A 17116-nucleotide genomic window follows, 5' to 3' on the forward strand; every position below is an offset into this window, starting at 1 on the left:
GTCATCAGTAGATCATATGTCACTTAGGGGCTTAGGGGCATATGTAAAACTTCAATATTTCTCCTCACTAGAAAAAGACAAGTTTAAAATCTAACTCATATGGAAAGGAAAAACCAAAGAAGAAATAAACCTTTTATTATACAAGACCAAAAAGAACATAATTTAGAAAATGTATACTGTAAATGCTAGTGCATAAAAATGCCTTCATTTTAATCACAACCCACTTTTGATTTAACTGGTGTTGAAGTGAGGAATGTAAAAATGAGCTTAAAATCCTTAAAAAAAAAAAAAACGGGCGATCTGCCAACTACTAGCAATGGAGTAATTATTTTTCCCCACAGGACACTTGGGCTCACTGGAATGTGACTTAATATAATAATCAGATTCAAAGAAACCCTGATGCCAGTGTAACATAGAATTTGGTCACGATGCTCTTTTCAGGAACATATTAGATTTTATTTGGAGAAATGTGTTCCTATTCTATTCCTATTCTGTTTTATTCCCTGACGAGATGCATCTGTAGGCTTAGAATTTTGATTTATTTATTCATTTCTTCATCTTTAATGATCACTACCATATAAGAAGTACAGTGCTTGACCCTGAAGATCAGAAGTTATATATGTTTAAATTGATTTATTTTCAAATGTATTGATATGACACTATATTTTGAGAAAAATAAAATAGATGTGCAAATATACAAATATGAAAAATAAGAGCTACCATTTAGATATGTGACATACAAACAATATATGGAATACCTATTTAAATTACCTATATAATTTCATTTCATCCTCACTCATTTTTTATGACTTAGAGCAGTATTGTTGTGCATTCTTCAGGAAGTTATTGAGGATTTGAAAAGTTAAGCACCCTATTCCATAGCTAACACGCTATGATGCTGAACTTGAAGCATGATCTTTCAGACCTGACACTTCACTCTGTAACCAAATGGTATCCCTAGAGGGCCTTATTTCCTAGGACAAGCAGGTTTAGTTGATACTAAGTATTAATGTTAGTGTTGAATTATTTATATCCATTGTTAGAACTGCCTTGAAGCACATGTCATTTTATGTTATTATTATTATTATTATTATTATTATTATTATTATTATTATTATTATTTTGTCATCATGGGGCTTGAACTGAAGGCCTGGGCACTGCCCCTGAGCCTCTTTCTGCTCAAGGCTAGAGCTCTACCACTTCAGTCACAGCACCACTTCCAATTTTCTGGTGGTTCATTGGAGATAAGTGTCTCACATACCTTCTTGTCCAGGTTGGCTTTAAACCATGATCCTCAGATCTCAGTCTTCTAACTAGCTAGGATTAAAGCTAGCGAGTCATCCACATATGGCTTTGAAGCACATTTTTAAGTATCCAAGTCTTGACATCTTTTAGCTGTACCATATTGCATTACTCCTGAGCTAACTGTGGTCACTCATTTGCAAATCAACTTCGGTAATCTTTTCACAGAAGTATCACAGAATACCAAGGTTGTCTAGGAAGCTTAAGAGAATTGTATTTCAGGTTTTTCAATTCATGATACAGAAGATAGTGAGGAAGGTCATGGAGAAATTTCTAGGCAGTGTATGTGTTGAACTTGATCCACATATCTGTACCATGTGAATGCAAGGTGCTCAGAAGGACTAAGTGATTTTGAGTGCTGTGAAGCATGAATCTTTGGTTCAATTTTTTTGGCTAACCAAAACCACGCACCCTTCTAAGATCCCAAAACTCATTAAACATATGAAGCAACACTTCAGAAATTGGGAAGGTTCAAAATTCTCACTGTCCAATGTGATTTAGAGTCCAGATGTACTTTCAAGCATATGACAGTCTGAGAAATGTGAAAGAAATTGAACTAGTCTGTTATGAGTTCTTGCCCCTAAATTGAAATATTTATATAAATATGAGGCCAGGTTGCTTGCATACACATTTAGTTATATTTATACTAGGCAATGTTGCCTTGCTCTTTATACCATCTAATAAACAGCATAAATATAGAAAAATCATAATAGCATTATATTTCTTGAATATTGGAACCATATTTCATTGAGGAAATATGATGCTATATATCCTCACCTAAAAAATTCCTAAGAAGTCTTATAATCATTTTTAACTCAGTCCTATTTTACTCTAATGCTATTAGTATTAACACGAAACCAAAACTCTGCAGAAGGTGATAATATTGACTTTGGAAAACCATTTTGATGTAAAACCTTTCTCTATATGCCATTGATTTCTTGTTGCTTTATATTTTTTGTCTAAATCTGACACATTCTTAGGAAGAAAAATATATTGAATCCCATGTTCCTACCACTGATAGCCACCATTTATATTTTGTCATATTACTTCATCTATTTTTTAATATCTTCAAAACAAATCTCAAGAGAAAAGTTTATCTTCATATACTTTGATATTATCCAAACAAAAAATCATTATAAATCCACCATAACATAATCCCCTTTAACAAAATTAACAATATGTCTGTAATGGTGTCTAACACATATTTGGCATTCGTATTTTCTAAGTTGTTTTCCATAGTCTTCTTTTTCAGGTATGTATTTCAATGGCATTCAGTATACTCTAAGAGTTGTACACGCATCACCATGCTGAGTTTTAGGATATTTTCATGAGCCTTAAAAGGAGCCCAGTTCCCAACTTTAGCCATCAACCCCAGAGACTCACAGTATCTTCAGCATTATTCAATCCCTAATTTTCTCTATACTTTTAGGGATTTGCTTATTTTGGACATCTCAATTTGCCACATACATTATGTGTTCCTTTGTGTCTGGCTTCTTTTCATTCAGCACATTTTCAAGTTTCATCTGTGTGGTATCAAGTATGAACACTTCATTTCTTTTCCTAGCCCAAATCCATCGTTTTGCATAGACATAAAAATTGTTTATCCATTGGCCTGATATCTGTGTTGTTTTCACTCTCTCATGATTTCATTATTGTATTAAAGCACTTTTAATCTTGAAACACCTCAAATGTGCAAATATACAAATCTTCGCGTTGTATCTCATAGATTCCACATTGTTTGCCCCTGACTTACCCGGTGATTTTAAGTAAATCTGAGGCTATTTTATCTATAAACCTCCAAATATCATTTGCAAATGATTGTAAGATTTTTAAAAATGTTCCAATACTGCCACATCCAAGAAATAAACAATAGTTCTTTAATTGGACCAAGAATAAGATTCATTTGCATCTGAACATTAAGCAAGATGTTTGCTGCCATATATTAGCTTTGATTTGCCTTGTTGATAGTAAAATTGATTCATATATGGGATCATTTGATATGCTTAAAGAAAATTCTTCTTTCTTTGGAATTTCTAGTCATGAAATATTTCCTGGGTAAGAGGAATCTGTAGAATCTGTCAATCCCGGGTCCCCTAAATGTCTAACCTTAGTTTTCCATGTCCAGAAACTTAGAAACCTCAGAGATACCAATAGAACTAATACTATAAAATTTGGAAGAGAGGTATTGGGCCCAAGACTCCATAAACTGGAGCATTGTGATATTGATCTACTCTAGGAATGATGATCCATAGTCCAGAATCCCGTGTGTCTAGGTCATATATTGTAGTCTAAATCAGAGCTACATCTATGGAAGTGGAAGGAGGGTCATGGCTAAGGAGAAATTGATATAAGTAAAAAATCCAGGAAGCTATAACTTGTCTTTTCAGACACAGTGTCTGAGACTCACTGATGTTATCCATCCATATGTATGTTGTCTTTTTCTTTTTTCTGTCTCTGGAGAAAAATTGTACTATTTTTCATTGAAATACTAAGGCTTTAAAATAACACTTAAAAGCCCCTAGATTTCTTTTTGACACATAAAAACTTGTGTTTGTGTAGTCTATAAAAAGAAAGAATTGCTTTTTCCTACCTTTCCTACTAAACATTTAGTTCATAGCTTTTGGGGAATATGCACTTTGTCCTGTATTAGAGTGAGTGGTGAATTTAATTGGTGGTACATAGAGGAAATATTGCCTGTGTATTATGTGTGTCTATGACAGACTCTAATCAGTTTTGTTAAAAAATGCCGAGAAAGGGAAAAGCATGACACTGATTAAGCCAAACTCTGGAGCTTGTAATTCCTTCTAGATTGTGGCCATTTATACAATCTTTTATTAATAGTCTCTTCACTCATTAGGAAGAAGGGAATTTTATCTGTCCCCAATTTAAAACTTAATACTCTTAAACATAGAAGATAGAGAGCATCTATCTATAATATCTCAAGATGGCTGGATTTTCAAATGAACTTTGAATGTATACATGAACTCAATCTCTTTGCCTTTTGTCAGTATTCATTGTGCACACTAGGTCCAACTTCTGGATAAAGCAATTCTACAAGTGGTCAAGAGTCCCATAATATGTAGCACTATCCTCAAAGAACTTGTAATTGGAAATTACAAGTAATTGGAAATTACAAAAATCTGGATCTGATCCAAACCATAGAGAAGCTTTTACGAGTTGGCACTTAGGCACTTGTGCCTGTATTTATACTGATAGGGCAAGTGAATAACACATCTTAATAGCCCCTATGGGTGGCAAGATAGGTCTGCTTATTATTTGTAGAAGCAGTCTAAAAACAACGGAACAATTTTTCTTGAATTCCTACCTCAATTTGCATTTTGGAACCAAGAGAAGGAAAATTCATTTAAAATAGATTATCTGATGACAGGGAGTCAGACTTACGAAAAGAATAGTTAAGCTTTATACCAGTGAAAGGAAGAATAAAATATACTTCTTACTAAAGTATAATCTTTGTGAAATTGAACATGTATAATGATTATATTCCAAACATGTCAGAAACCCTGTAATAACAGTAAGGTCAGAAATAGAATGCAGGACAAACATGATCTCATCAAGGGGAATATATGCACATATAAAATATAATATATATGTATGTGCTTAACCATTTGTATATGTATACATGTGTGTTAGAATCTTTGCCATACTAAATTAATGGATCAATGATGTTGTCAAATAGATATATAAAATTAATATCAGACAAACATTAGTTACAAATTTTTCTGAATGGGATCAAAGTAAAATACGTAGATTATTCTGTGAGCTTCCCAGAGGTCCAGGGATATTTTGATGAAATGATGATAAAATATGACTTAATTAATTTTAAAGCAGTTCATTTTTCATTTACTTTTGCAAGTAAATTCAGCTCCCTAAAATTATATTTTTTGTTATATTAGATCCTTCTTCATGAACATGCTGCCCAGAGAAAATATACTAGACACTGTACTAAATTTGATTGGATTTTTGTGGTTTCTTGTGAATCTAATCAAACTGAGAGTGTTGCAGAAAATTGTTAAGTGTGAAGTCAGCATCTTTCTGTACAGTTAAACTCCTACTGTGACCTTGGACACCCAGATGAATCCCTCCACAACCTGGCTTACCTTAAGTATTCAATGAGTTAGTTGGACCAGAGTTTTAAGTGTCCTTTTGGTTCTAATAAAAATGAAATTCTAAATTGCTCTGTAATCTAAATCAATATTGCTAATCTGTTTAAGTCTGAGCCTCCAGCCTCTTTAAAATGGAGAATAGTTTATGTGAATTAAAAAAAATTAATTCATCTCTTTTCCACTCTACTTTGGCTTTGAACATACAGTCTCAGATTCTAGTCTGTATGGTGAGTAGTATTGTGAGCCTATTCATATTTCCAAAGACCTTTTACTATGATGATATGATAAGAACCAGTATTTTTTCAAAGATATTGGGTTATTCCCTTGGTTTGTATTAAGGTAGATAAGTCCTTAGAGTTTTTAAATGAGTTTACTTTTTCATTCCATTTCTTTGATTCAGGTTTGAAACGATTCTATTTTGGCTATTTTCTCTCTACCCTCAGAAAGCTAGACTTTAAGTTATCCCTAAGGTATCACTGGCAGCTTTCCACACCATCTGTAATGTATAAATATATTCAGTTATTCAGTATATTCTAACTTAGCTAGCTTTAGTAATTTTACATTATTGGAGTCTTTGAGGAGAAAGGCATTCATTCTCTACTGATTTATTCCTTACGGTTAGTCTTGAACTTTTGATTCAGTTGACAAGTAATCTAATACAGAAACAAAAGCTTAAGATTTTTCACAATGAGTTGAGTAATAGAAAGTTCTGGAACCCATTCATTGTCTTTATTGGAGTTGATTCACTGAGCACATTTGAACACCCTTGATAGATTCCAGATTTGAATTTAAGAGACTTAAAGGAGGACAAATTATTTTCAATAAAGACTGCTTGCCTTTGGAACTCATCAGATGCAGCCTTTCACTCACCTACCCACATAGTAACAGATTACTCTCTACTTCTTCTCTATTGATGAATTCCTGTTTTACTTACTTTTTCCAACCTTGTGGTAGGAAAATAAAAAAAATGCCTTCTTCCTACTATTGCATGCTTCAGAAATCTTAAATTTTAAAATTTAAATTCTGAACATAGATTTTTTTTTGGACCTTGATAACGAGAAGCTCTATCTGAAAACCAAGTATATAAAAGCTTGGGCATACTATAATCTCTTTTGTGAGCACCTGGTTAAAGAGGCACAATGGAGAACCATGTTGGGGAAAACATGTAGTAGGTACAGAAGAACTCTAATTCCAGACTGAACTAGCTGTGGGACCTCAAGAATGCCTTACCTTTTCTCAGTATCAGTCTTGCCATCCTTAAAATGGGAATGGGTTTGTTAGAAAGATAACATTAATCAAGCCGGGCGCTGGTGGCTCACGCCTGTAATCCTAGCTACTCAGGAGGCTGAGATCTGAGGATTGCGGTTCAAAGCCAGCCCCAGCAGGAAACTCCGTGAGACTCTTATCTCCAATAAACCACTAGAAAACTGCAAGTGGCTCTGTGACTCAAGCGGTAGAGCGCTCGCCTTGAGCTGAAAAGCGCAGGGACAGCGTCCAAGCCCAGAGTTCAAGCCCCACGACCGACCAAAAACAAAAAAAAGAAAGATAATATTAATCAAAAAAAAAATACTGCTCATGATGAATTTTTAATAATTAAGAGATTATTCGAGAATCTTTGTTCCTATCTTTCTTTCTCCATCTAAGATGTCTTATGACATTTTATCAGCATTTCTATAAGCTTCTGTTTTGGGTAAAAGTCTGTGAGTGTTATTTTTTCCCACCCTAGGACTAGGTTATTTCGTGAATCTACCTGAGGTGAGCAGAATATCATCAGGAAGAAATGATAAGGTAAAGAAAACCAAAAGTTGATTTGCTTATAGGTATGTGGTATGTTTTTTATTAAATACATACAGAGGGGTTACAGTTACATGAGCAAGGTAATGAGTCCATTTTCTATCAAACATTGTTACATCCTCCTTTGTTTTTTCCCTACTATCCCTTTTCTCCCCTCCTCCCCAACTCCTCCCTCCCTTCCCAAGTTGTAAGGTTTGTTTTCAACATAGTTCTTGTATATCTTATTACTACAATGGGTCAATCTGTATCCTTATTTCAGCATTTTGTTATTTCCCTTCCCCTCCCCAAATTTTAGAAAAATGTATATACAAGATGCAGGGCACCAGATTCAAATACAGTGAAAACAGGGGTTATACCATGGGGGAAGAACATGCAAAAGAAACAAAATTCACATAGTTCATTATAAGTACATTAAAAACAACAACAAGAAAGATAAAACCCCTTATGTCCCTATGTTGGAGTTCATTTTGCTTAGCATCATCTTATATGGTCATATGTCTATAGCTTTTGACCTTTTCTGCTTGTCCTAGACATATACTCGTTATTGCAAATAAGGGAAACCATGGGACCTATGTTTCTTTGGGCTTGGGTTACTTCATTTAATATAATTTTTTCCAAGTCTTTCCATTTCCATTTCCTAACAAATAGAGCAATGTCATTTTTTCTGATGAAGGCATAGAAGTCCATTGTGTGTGTATGTATGTATATATATATATATATATAAAACATTTTCATATATATATATATATATATATATATATATATATATATATATATAAAACATTTTCTTGATCCATTCATCCAATAAGGGACATCTGGGTTGGTTCCATATCTTAGCTATGGTGAATAATGTTTCAATAAACATAGTTGTGCTAGTAGCTTTTGTGTGGCCTTGTTTGTGATCATTTGGGTAAATGCCCCAAAAGTGGGATTGCTGGGTCATAGGTGAGCTCTATGTGTAGTTTTTTTGAGTAATCTCCATACTGCTTTCTGGAGTGGTTGAACAAATTTACACTCCCACTAACAATGCAGTAGGGTTCCCTTTTGGAAGTGATATGTTATATGCCTGGTAAAAAGGAGAAATGAGTAGTTCCGTTTGTTAATATGTAAGAAATAATACAAGAGCTGTAGTATGTGAAAAATCACAACTAGATTAAACAAGGACAGTCAATTGGACTATAAAAATAAATAGATGCTTACAAATGTCAGTAAGTTCTAAAGAGGACATTATCATATGCAAATATTAAAGTAAATAGCGAGAATATCACTCAAAAAACAATGTGATAACTAATAGCTGATTCATTACCCAGTTACTTAGCAGTGTACCCAAGAATCTTGCCTTTTGATATTTATTTATTTATTTATTTATTTTTTAAATTTTATTTTATTTTATTTGAGAACATACTGTACAGAGGGGCTACAATTACATGGGCAGGATAATGCATACATTTCTTACCAAGCATTGCAGCCTCCTCCTTTGTTTACCCTTCACCTCCCTTCCCCGCCTCCCCCCTCCCCCCACCCAATTATACCCCCCTCCCCCCCCACACCGACATTGTAAAGCTGGTTTTGACATGACATTTTGTACTTCTCATTGTTGCAACAGGTCCACCTGAATCCTTAAACGACTTGTTTGTCCCCATCTCCTCCACATGTTATACTGACATCAAATATAGTGAAAGCGGGGGTTACAATGTGGGGGAGGGACATACAAAGCAACAAAGAAATAATCTTATAAATGCGTTAGAAACACATGCATGAAAGAAACGAAAACATTAAAATACATATTTAAGGGTTCATTTTCCTAACATCACATTATCTGACCTTTTCTGCTTGACTCATACCTATACTATATATTGCAAATAAGGGAAACCATGGGACCTATGCTTCTTTGGGCCTGGCTTACTTCACTTAATATAATTTTTTCCAAACCTTTCCATTTCCTAACAAATGGGGAAATGTCATTCTTTCTGATGGAGGCATAGAATTCCATTGTGTATATACCACATTTTCTTGATCCATTCATCTACTGAGGGGCATCTGGGTTGGTTCCATATCTTAGCTATGGTAAATAATGCTGCAATAAACATAGTTGTGCTGGTAGCTTTAGTGTGGTCTTGTTTGTAAACATTTGGGTAAATGCCCAAAAGTGGGATTGCTGGATCATAGGGGAGATCTATGTGAAGTCTTTTGAGGAACCTCCATACTGCTTTCCAAAGTGGTTGAACAAGTTTACATTCCCACCAACAATGAAGTAAGGTTCCTTTCTGTCCACATCCCCTCCAGCATCTGTTGTTGTTAGAGTTCTTGATTTTTGCTGTTCTAACTGGAGTGAGGTGATATCTCAATGTTGTTTTGATTTGCATTTCTTTTGTGGCTAGGGATGTTGAACATTTCTTCATGTGTCTATTGGCCATCCTTCTTTCTTCTTCAGAGAAGCTTCTCTTTAAGTCTTTCGCCCACTTATTTATTGGGCAGTTGTTTCTTTGAGGATTTGTTGTTGGGTGGTTTAATTTTTTGAGTTCCAAGTATATTTTAGATATGAGACCCTTGTCCGTTGTATGGCTAGTAAAGATCTTCTCCCAATCGGTGGACTTTCTATTGATCTTGCCAGCTATGTCATTTGCCCTGCAGAAGCTCTGCAATCTTATGCAATCCCATTTGTCCAACCTTTCTTTGATTTGTTGTGCTTCTGGGTCTCTATTCAGAAAATTTCGGCCTGAGCCAAGGAGACCTAGGGTTTCTCCTATTCCATCCTGTAATGTTTTCAGAGTGTCTGCATCTTTTGATATTTATATGTAACCCATCCTACCTCTCACTTTACCTGGGGGCCTCAAATTCAAGGAGCTCCCTCTTTTTTTCCTCCAGAAATTCTTGGGATGGGGGACTTTGGTTTCTCTGGCTTTGTTTCCTTTAACTAAGTTGGTTTAGTTTGGTTTTAAATGTCTATTTCTAAACTTATCATTGATATTAAGATTATTCTTTCTTCTCTCATCCTTCAAAAGACCAGTGATACAAACCACAATAGTATAAAAACCCTTGCACATCCATGTTGTACTATGCACAATTGCCAAGTAATGGAAACAGCCCATATACCCTACAATACATGAGTGGATCCAAAACATGTGGTACCTATATACACAATGGAATTTCACAGACATCAGAAAAAATAATATTATATCATTTGAGGGAAATGGATGGAACCTAGAACAAGTCGTGTTAAGTGAGGTAAGTTCAGAGACACAAACAATGCATGCTTTCATATGTGGCAGTTAGATGTGAAATGTACTAGGCCAGGTCTCTACACATTTGCCCACAGTGAGACCAAAGGAAGAAACTCTTAGGAGAGGCACACAGAGGTGCAATGCCTATGTGCATCTGATCATATAAAAATATTTATGGAAATGAACTCCAGGAAATGGAAGCAAGAGTTTTTTGTTTTGTTTTGTTGTTTTTGTTTTCTTCTTGTCCTGTTTGTCCATTTATCTGTCTTTGGGAGGGCAAGCAGGAGACACAAATGGAGGGACAAAGAGTAACACTCTTTGTAATATTCACTAGTCACTATGTTCAAAATGAAATATATGATTTGTGGGTGGAGATGGAAGGGAAAAACTGGGAAAGAGCAAGGAAAGGGGTGATAGTGTCCAAAAAAAGGAAATGTACTCCTTTTCTGACATATGTAACTATAATCAGTCTGTACCTTTCTAATAACGATATCTTTTTAAAAGATGAGTGATACAAAAATAAAAAGTGTAAAATTTGCACCAAAGTTGAGCTTGGATACAGAACTGTGGCAGGTACATGTAATAAGAAGCAGTTCATATTGCCTTTCCTTGATGATAAATATGTGTAGCACAGAAAAACAGCATTCAACAAGTCCACTAAAAATTTCCCAAGAATTCTTACTGGCATTTTTCCTTCTGTCATCATTGCCTGTTTCTTATTAGTCTTTTCCCCTCTACTTTGACCAATGTCTTTTACATTATCTGCTAAAAATTCATTGTTTTATTTTGTACCTCCTCATACCTTACAAACTATCTCTATTATTCATGTGAAACTAGCAAATTTGCTCCCCCTCTTCAAATAATTTGGGGTCAGGGATTATCACTACAGGTTGGGGCTAAGGGAATTCTTGGATAATGTGGCCACATTTGAAAGACACAGAAAGAACTACATATTTCCTAGCATGTTGGTAAAAACCCCGTATGTGTATAAATGAGGAAGAGAGGTTAGATAGATGCGAAGATGTTGCAGTTATCAGAAATAGAAAAGGCTCTGAAAAATTCAGAGGTTTGTAAAGTCTCATTTGTGAATTTATAAGTGGAAAGGATTAATTAGCTGGAAAAATAATTCAACATCTAGAGAGAGGTGTAGGAAAAAAAGATAGAAAACTGCAAATTCCTTCATTATTACCATGAAATCAAGGTGCAATGCTTTCTTATATGACAATTAGTCCTTATTTATTTGAGTGAATGCTTTATTATTTGTAAGGAAATTGAAGAATTCCTTCTACATAGTGATGAATTACACTACTTATGTTGAAAGTGGAATGTTAATCTTCTTCAAATTTATTCCTTAAATACTGATCATAATTGAGAGATTGTCTGAAATAATTATTAAAATGTTAATCATAGAAATATGTATTGATTTTCTGTGTATGTGTGTGTGTACAAAGGGGGCTAATAAATGACAAATGCATGTTCTCATTTTAATCTTCCAGTAACCTAATGTGGCAGGATTATTTCTGTTGTTGTTGTTATCTCTATTCTATATTTGAGGAACAGAATCTTGACTCAAGATGTTACATGATGTTGGGCACTGGTGGCTCATGCCTTCAATCCTAGCTACTCAGGAGGCTGAGATCTGAGGATTTGGGTTTAAACCAGCTTGGGCAGGAAAGTCCATGAGACTCTTATCTACAATAAATTGTCCAGGAGCTAGACATGGCTCAAGTGGGAGAATGCCAGCCTTGAACAAAATAAAGTAAATGCCCATCCTCAGTATCAGTACACATGCAAAATAAAGTTAAATGACATACCCAAGGTCATATCAAGCAAATGGATGTGTGCCAAATTACGTTTGTGCAGGGAAGTCTGGCATCTGTTAGCATCTTGATGATTTGATGATGCCACCCTCCTTTGGATGTTTTATTGTTGCCTAGCTACTTCTGTAGTCGATTTTACTGCAATTGGTAAGCTGATTTCATCCAAACACATTTTTTTCTGTATTATAATTAACAATTTCACTTTGAAGAAAGAAGGTGTATAAAAGACAAGGAAAAATAAACTGTCAGTGCTAACACAAAAATCAGAGCTGTTTTAAAACTGAAGTTCCTGTGAAGATGAACAATAAAACATGAAATCTGCATCATAGAAACATCAGTTAACTTTCTGAAGGTCAAAGAGCTAGTTTTATAATCATATTTTCCTTTCTCAGAGAAGTTAAGTGTTTTAAGTAACTAATTTATTTTAATGTTGAGAGATGTCTATAAATCTTCCCACAATACTTAGATAAATAATTTGCCACGAAAATTGTTTTCCAGTAATTTTGTTTGGCTATTTTAGTGTGTGTTTTTCATAATCTCTAGTGCTGAATTTCTCATCAATTCAGCCCTCTAGATTTTATTAGGTTTCGCGTGCACGGGAAATAACACCATCAAAGCAGAGTTATCTTCACATACGCAGGACAATTATATTGATATATCATGTGCTGTATTTTAATTTCAAAATTATTGCTTCGTTGTTTTCTCCTGGAGCCTAGTTTTATTTCTTTCTTCTTATCGTTAAAGGTACAGGGACAAGCAATTCACTATTTTTTTTAAAAAAGGAAGAAAGAAAGAAAAGGAGAAGAAAAGGTTTGCTTTAAAAAATGTAGCTAGAAAAATCCCCCACAGAGTGAATTCCCACAGTGTTATGGAGAATGTAAATTTAGCCCAGTGTGATTCAAACAATCAAGTTAGGAATTTTAATTTAATGGTTTGTTCCTTTGAATTGTTAGGAGCTCACCTCAATGTGCAAGTTGTATTTGAATTGGAGAAAATTAAAACTAAAAGGTGTTGAATTTACCCCCAGTCTGGTTATTCTGGGAGTTCTGATTCATAGTCTGAGCAATGGATTGGAAAAAAGAGGAACCAAAATTGGCAAGAACAACATTGATTTGTTTCACTTGTATAATAATGACTCAATACTTTAAAATTGAGATCCTTGGATTTGGTAGTGTCGATCATCATAGTATTTTTAACAAACCTGAGAAATTACCCTGTTTTCCTTTCAATACCATAACCCCAAATCCTATATTTCTGATATGGTGGGTAGAAACACTAGGGCCTCACAGATTAAAGGGTTTGTGGGTCAGTTCTTGCCTGTGTCTTGGCTGTGCAAATAAAATGTGAGAGAAGAAAAATAATGTGTAAAGGAACAGACCAAAATAGGAACCAAGTCACTTTTATGATAATTCAGGGAATCATTCAATGGACTAAATAGGTCTACATAATCATGCCTTATGTTTGGAATTAGAATCACAAGATTTGGTAAAAGACAGCATTCTTCTTGAGGAGTTAAAAAACAAGAGCAACAACAATGTATAAAAGTCCCATCAAGGGGCTGGGAAGATGGCTCAGTGGCAGAGTGCTTGCTTTGCAATGCATGAGGCCCTGGGTTTGATTCCCCAGCACCACATAAGCAAAAAAAAAAAAAAAAAAAAAAAGTCCCATCAAGAGGAAAGTAAGTTGATATTAAGCCTTTTTTTTTTTTTTTTTATAAAATTAGCCATGAGGAAAGAAACGTTAATAAAGTGAACTCTTTGACAGCGAAATGTAGTTCTTCTCCCTAAGTGGCTTTAAAAAACTAGATGGGGCAGGGCAGGGGTGTTATAGACATATATAGGGAGTGATTTAATTTTAAGAACATTGGGACTCAGGCTCAGACAGTGTGCTCTGCCAAGGATCAGGCAGGTACTGGCGAGGTAGAGAGGCTAACTGAAAACCCTTTCATGTTATAGCATCTCTTGCCTTCTCTTGGGGGTGCTTCTAGCTCACATGGCTGCTATTGCTCCAGAGTTCCTTTCCTTGAACTAAACATTGGTGTTAGTATATAGCAAGCATTTCTGTCCTCTCAATTGACCATAGCCATGTCACACATACGATGGTGTAACAATTTTGTCCACAAGTGCAATTAACAGTGGCCCAACTGCTTTCTACAGTTCTGCCAGCCCAGGGCCCTTCTACAGACACAGGATGCTCATGCATTTTGGTGACTGGTCTTAGCACCTTCCCTCACAGCTGGGGACCTGTTGCTAAGTTATCAGAGAAAGACGGGTCTATTTCTACCTCTATCACCATTTATAAAAGGTATTTCTCATGTGTGGATGAAGCTTCTTGTTATAAGACAACTGAGCAATGTAGAACAAAATGAAGCTCTGACAAGTTTCGCATTTGTTCAGAGAGAGAATATCTAGCTCCAATACTAATTTTCTAGCCAAAAGCCCCAGTAGCTAAGAAACATGGGCTGCTGAAGATTTTAAAAAGATTTTGTTTGTTGACTTGTCTTAGTATTGTTTCTTCATCTGTAACGAAATGGTTTGGATTCATTTACTGCCAAAGTTCCATTGAGTTCTAGCAAATTCCTTTAAAACAGACATCTCTGTTGTCTTTGAAGTGTGTAAAGAATAAATAAAGTGATATAAGCTAATAAGTTTTAATCCTGATTACACAACTGCTCTTGTCTAAGATTAACCTCATTTATATGGCTTCCCTTTGGGCCCTAAGCTCTTACAAAATTGTAGTTGCTTTTCAGTTTAATATGTTAACAAGATATTTTCTCAGCACTTGAAACAGAAATTTTAGGCCATACCTTCCTCTCCAGAATCCTCAACAAGCCATCCTTAAGCATGGATGTACTGTAGGGCATGGAGAGTTCAAAGAATTACAGGATTGGTTTGCGGTCCTTGGAGAAGCCTACAGTTATGCTGAGGAGAATGTGATTGAGGGCACATTTAATTAAGTGACAAATGAATGATCTGGAGAATAATTGCAGTCAATAGCTTGTTTACCTAATCACTTAGTTTTCTTATATAAAGGAGTTCTGATATTTAAACTCTGACATGGTTTAAATGAATCTTTTGAAGTTGATTCACCTAAGTGAAAGATTATTGAGATAATAAAAAAAAGAAAATGTTCTTGGCATTTGTGTTTAATGATTGAAGGCTATAATAAAGGAAATAATCCCTATGATTTTTATCTAAAGAAGTGTGTTAGCTATATTTCTTTCTTTCCTTCTTTCTTTCTTCCTTCCTTCCTTCCTTCCTTCCTCCCTCCCTCCCTCCTTCCCTCCCTCCCGTCCTCCCTTCTTTCTTTCTTTCTTTCTTTCTTTCTTTCTTTCTTTCTTTCTTTCTTTCTTTCTTTCTTTCTTTCTTTCTTTCTTTCTTTCTTTCTCTCTCTCTTTCTCTCTCTCTCTTTCTCTCTCTCTCTCTTTCTCTTTCTTTCTTTCTTTCTTTCTTTCTTTCTTTCTTTCTTTCTTTCTTTCTTTCTTTCTTTCTTTCTTTCTTTCTTTCTGTTATGCCAACAGTATACTAAACCTTAGGACATGACAATGCTGTAAGTGGTTACAACATCTTTTTGCTCTTGGTTTTGTTGCTTTTTGCTTGCTTGTTTGACTTTTGAGCAACTAAACGGTCTCTGATTTCATTTGATCTGGCAATACGCATGGTTCAATAAAAGACATTTCCCAGCTTCCTTTGCAAGAAGCCCTGTGACTTAAACCAGGTCAGAGAGATAAATCTAAATCACGACTGGGCTTCCACAAAAGTTATTAAGGCTAAGACAAAAGCTGAGTTCTGTGGAATGATCATGCTATGCTGGATGTCAAGCAGCCATGTTGAATTCACAAGGAATGTTACAGCTGAAGGATGGTAGTGCAGAGAGCTAAGAGAGAGCCTGGATCTAAGTGATATTGTGACAGACGGTCACAGTACCATGGATTTATTACCTTTAGACTTCTTATTCACTGAAAAGAACAAACACCTTAATTTATTTAAATCATTTGAGGGGAGGTGGTGCTAAGAAATATGGAACTGCCAAGCTGATTTTCAAAACCACAGTACAAAGGTGAAACCTCATAGCCTAGTGAGTCATCTGCTTCCCACTTCTGACAAACACATGAATTTATTTGCCCTGACTAATTTGAAAAATTACAGAAAAATGAAAAGAATAATGTAGCAACAATAATCATACGCTCTCTATTCAGACTTAACCTCCTGGCCTAAGGTTTCTTTCTGTGTTAACTTGCATTGTGATTGTGATAGAAATATCTTAGAAAACAATGCACAACAACAACAACACACACACACACACACACACACACACACATGCATGCACAGAGATGTCAACTCACAGGGGGTCCTTGCAGTTCCTATACTCATTAAAGCTCTGATCTTGGAAGGCTACTGAGTCCGAGAGGTTCCCATCACATCCCTTTTTGGCTGGCCATCATAAACTCCTTTAAGCTGAGAAGATGGCATCATTTAACAAATTTTAAAAGCCCAATCCAAGTCATTTAGTATCTTCATTGGTTGATTACAAATAGTTTATTTTAAGCTGATTCTTGATATTGTTTGAAGTTGTTTTTTGTTTCTATAATTTGAAGGAAAAGACAAACAGAGGTGATTTGCATGGTTTATTTCAATCCTATCTGTTTCAGTTTCCTTTGAGTCACTTCTTTGCACTGCTGGTCCCTATTGAAATGGAAACAGTGGGAAGGAGGATGATTTCAGTAGGAAATGGTCCCTGTGAAAGCTGGCAGGACTGTGGGATCAAAAGAGTTAACTGAGCCTGATCCCATGACACTTTTCTGAGGCTATGTTTAACATTGATTATTTCAAGGTGGTTTTGTAATCACTTC

The sequence above is a fragment of the Dipodomys merriami genome, unplaced genomic scaffold (genome assembly GCF_024711535.1).
Source record: "Dipodomys merriami isolate MVZ:Mamm:240054 unplaced genomic scaffold, mDipMer1.0.p SCAF_14, whole genome shotgun sequence".
Lineage (NCBI taxonomy): Eukaryota > Metazoa > Chordata > Mammalia > Rodentia > Heteromyidae > Dipodomys > Dipodomys merriami.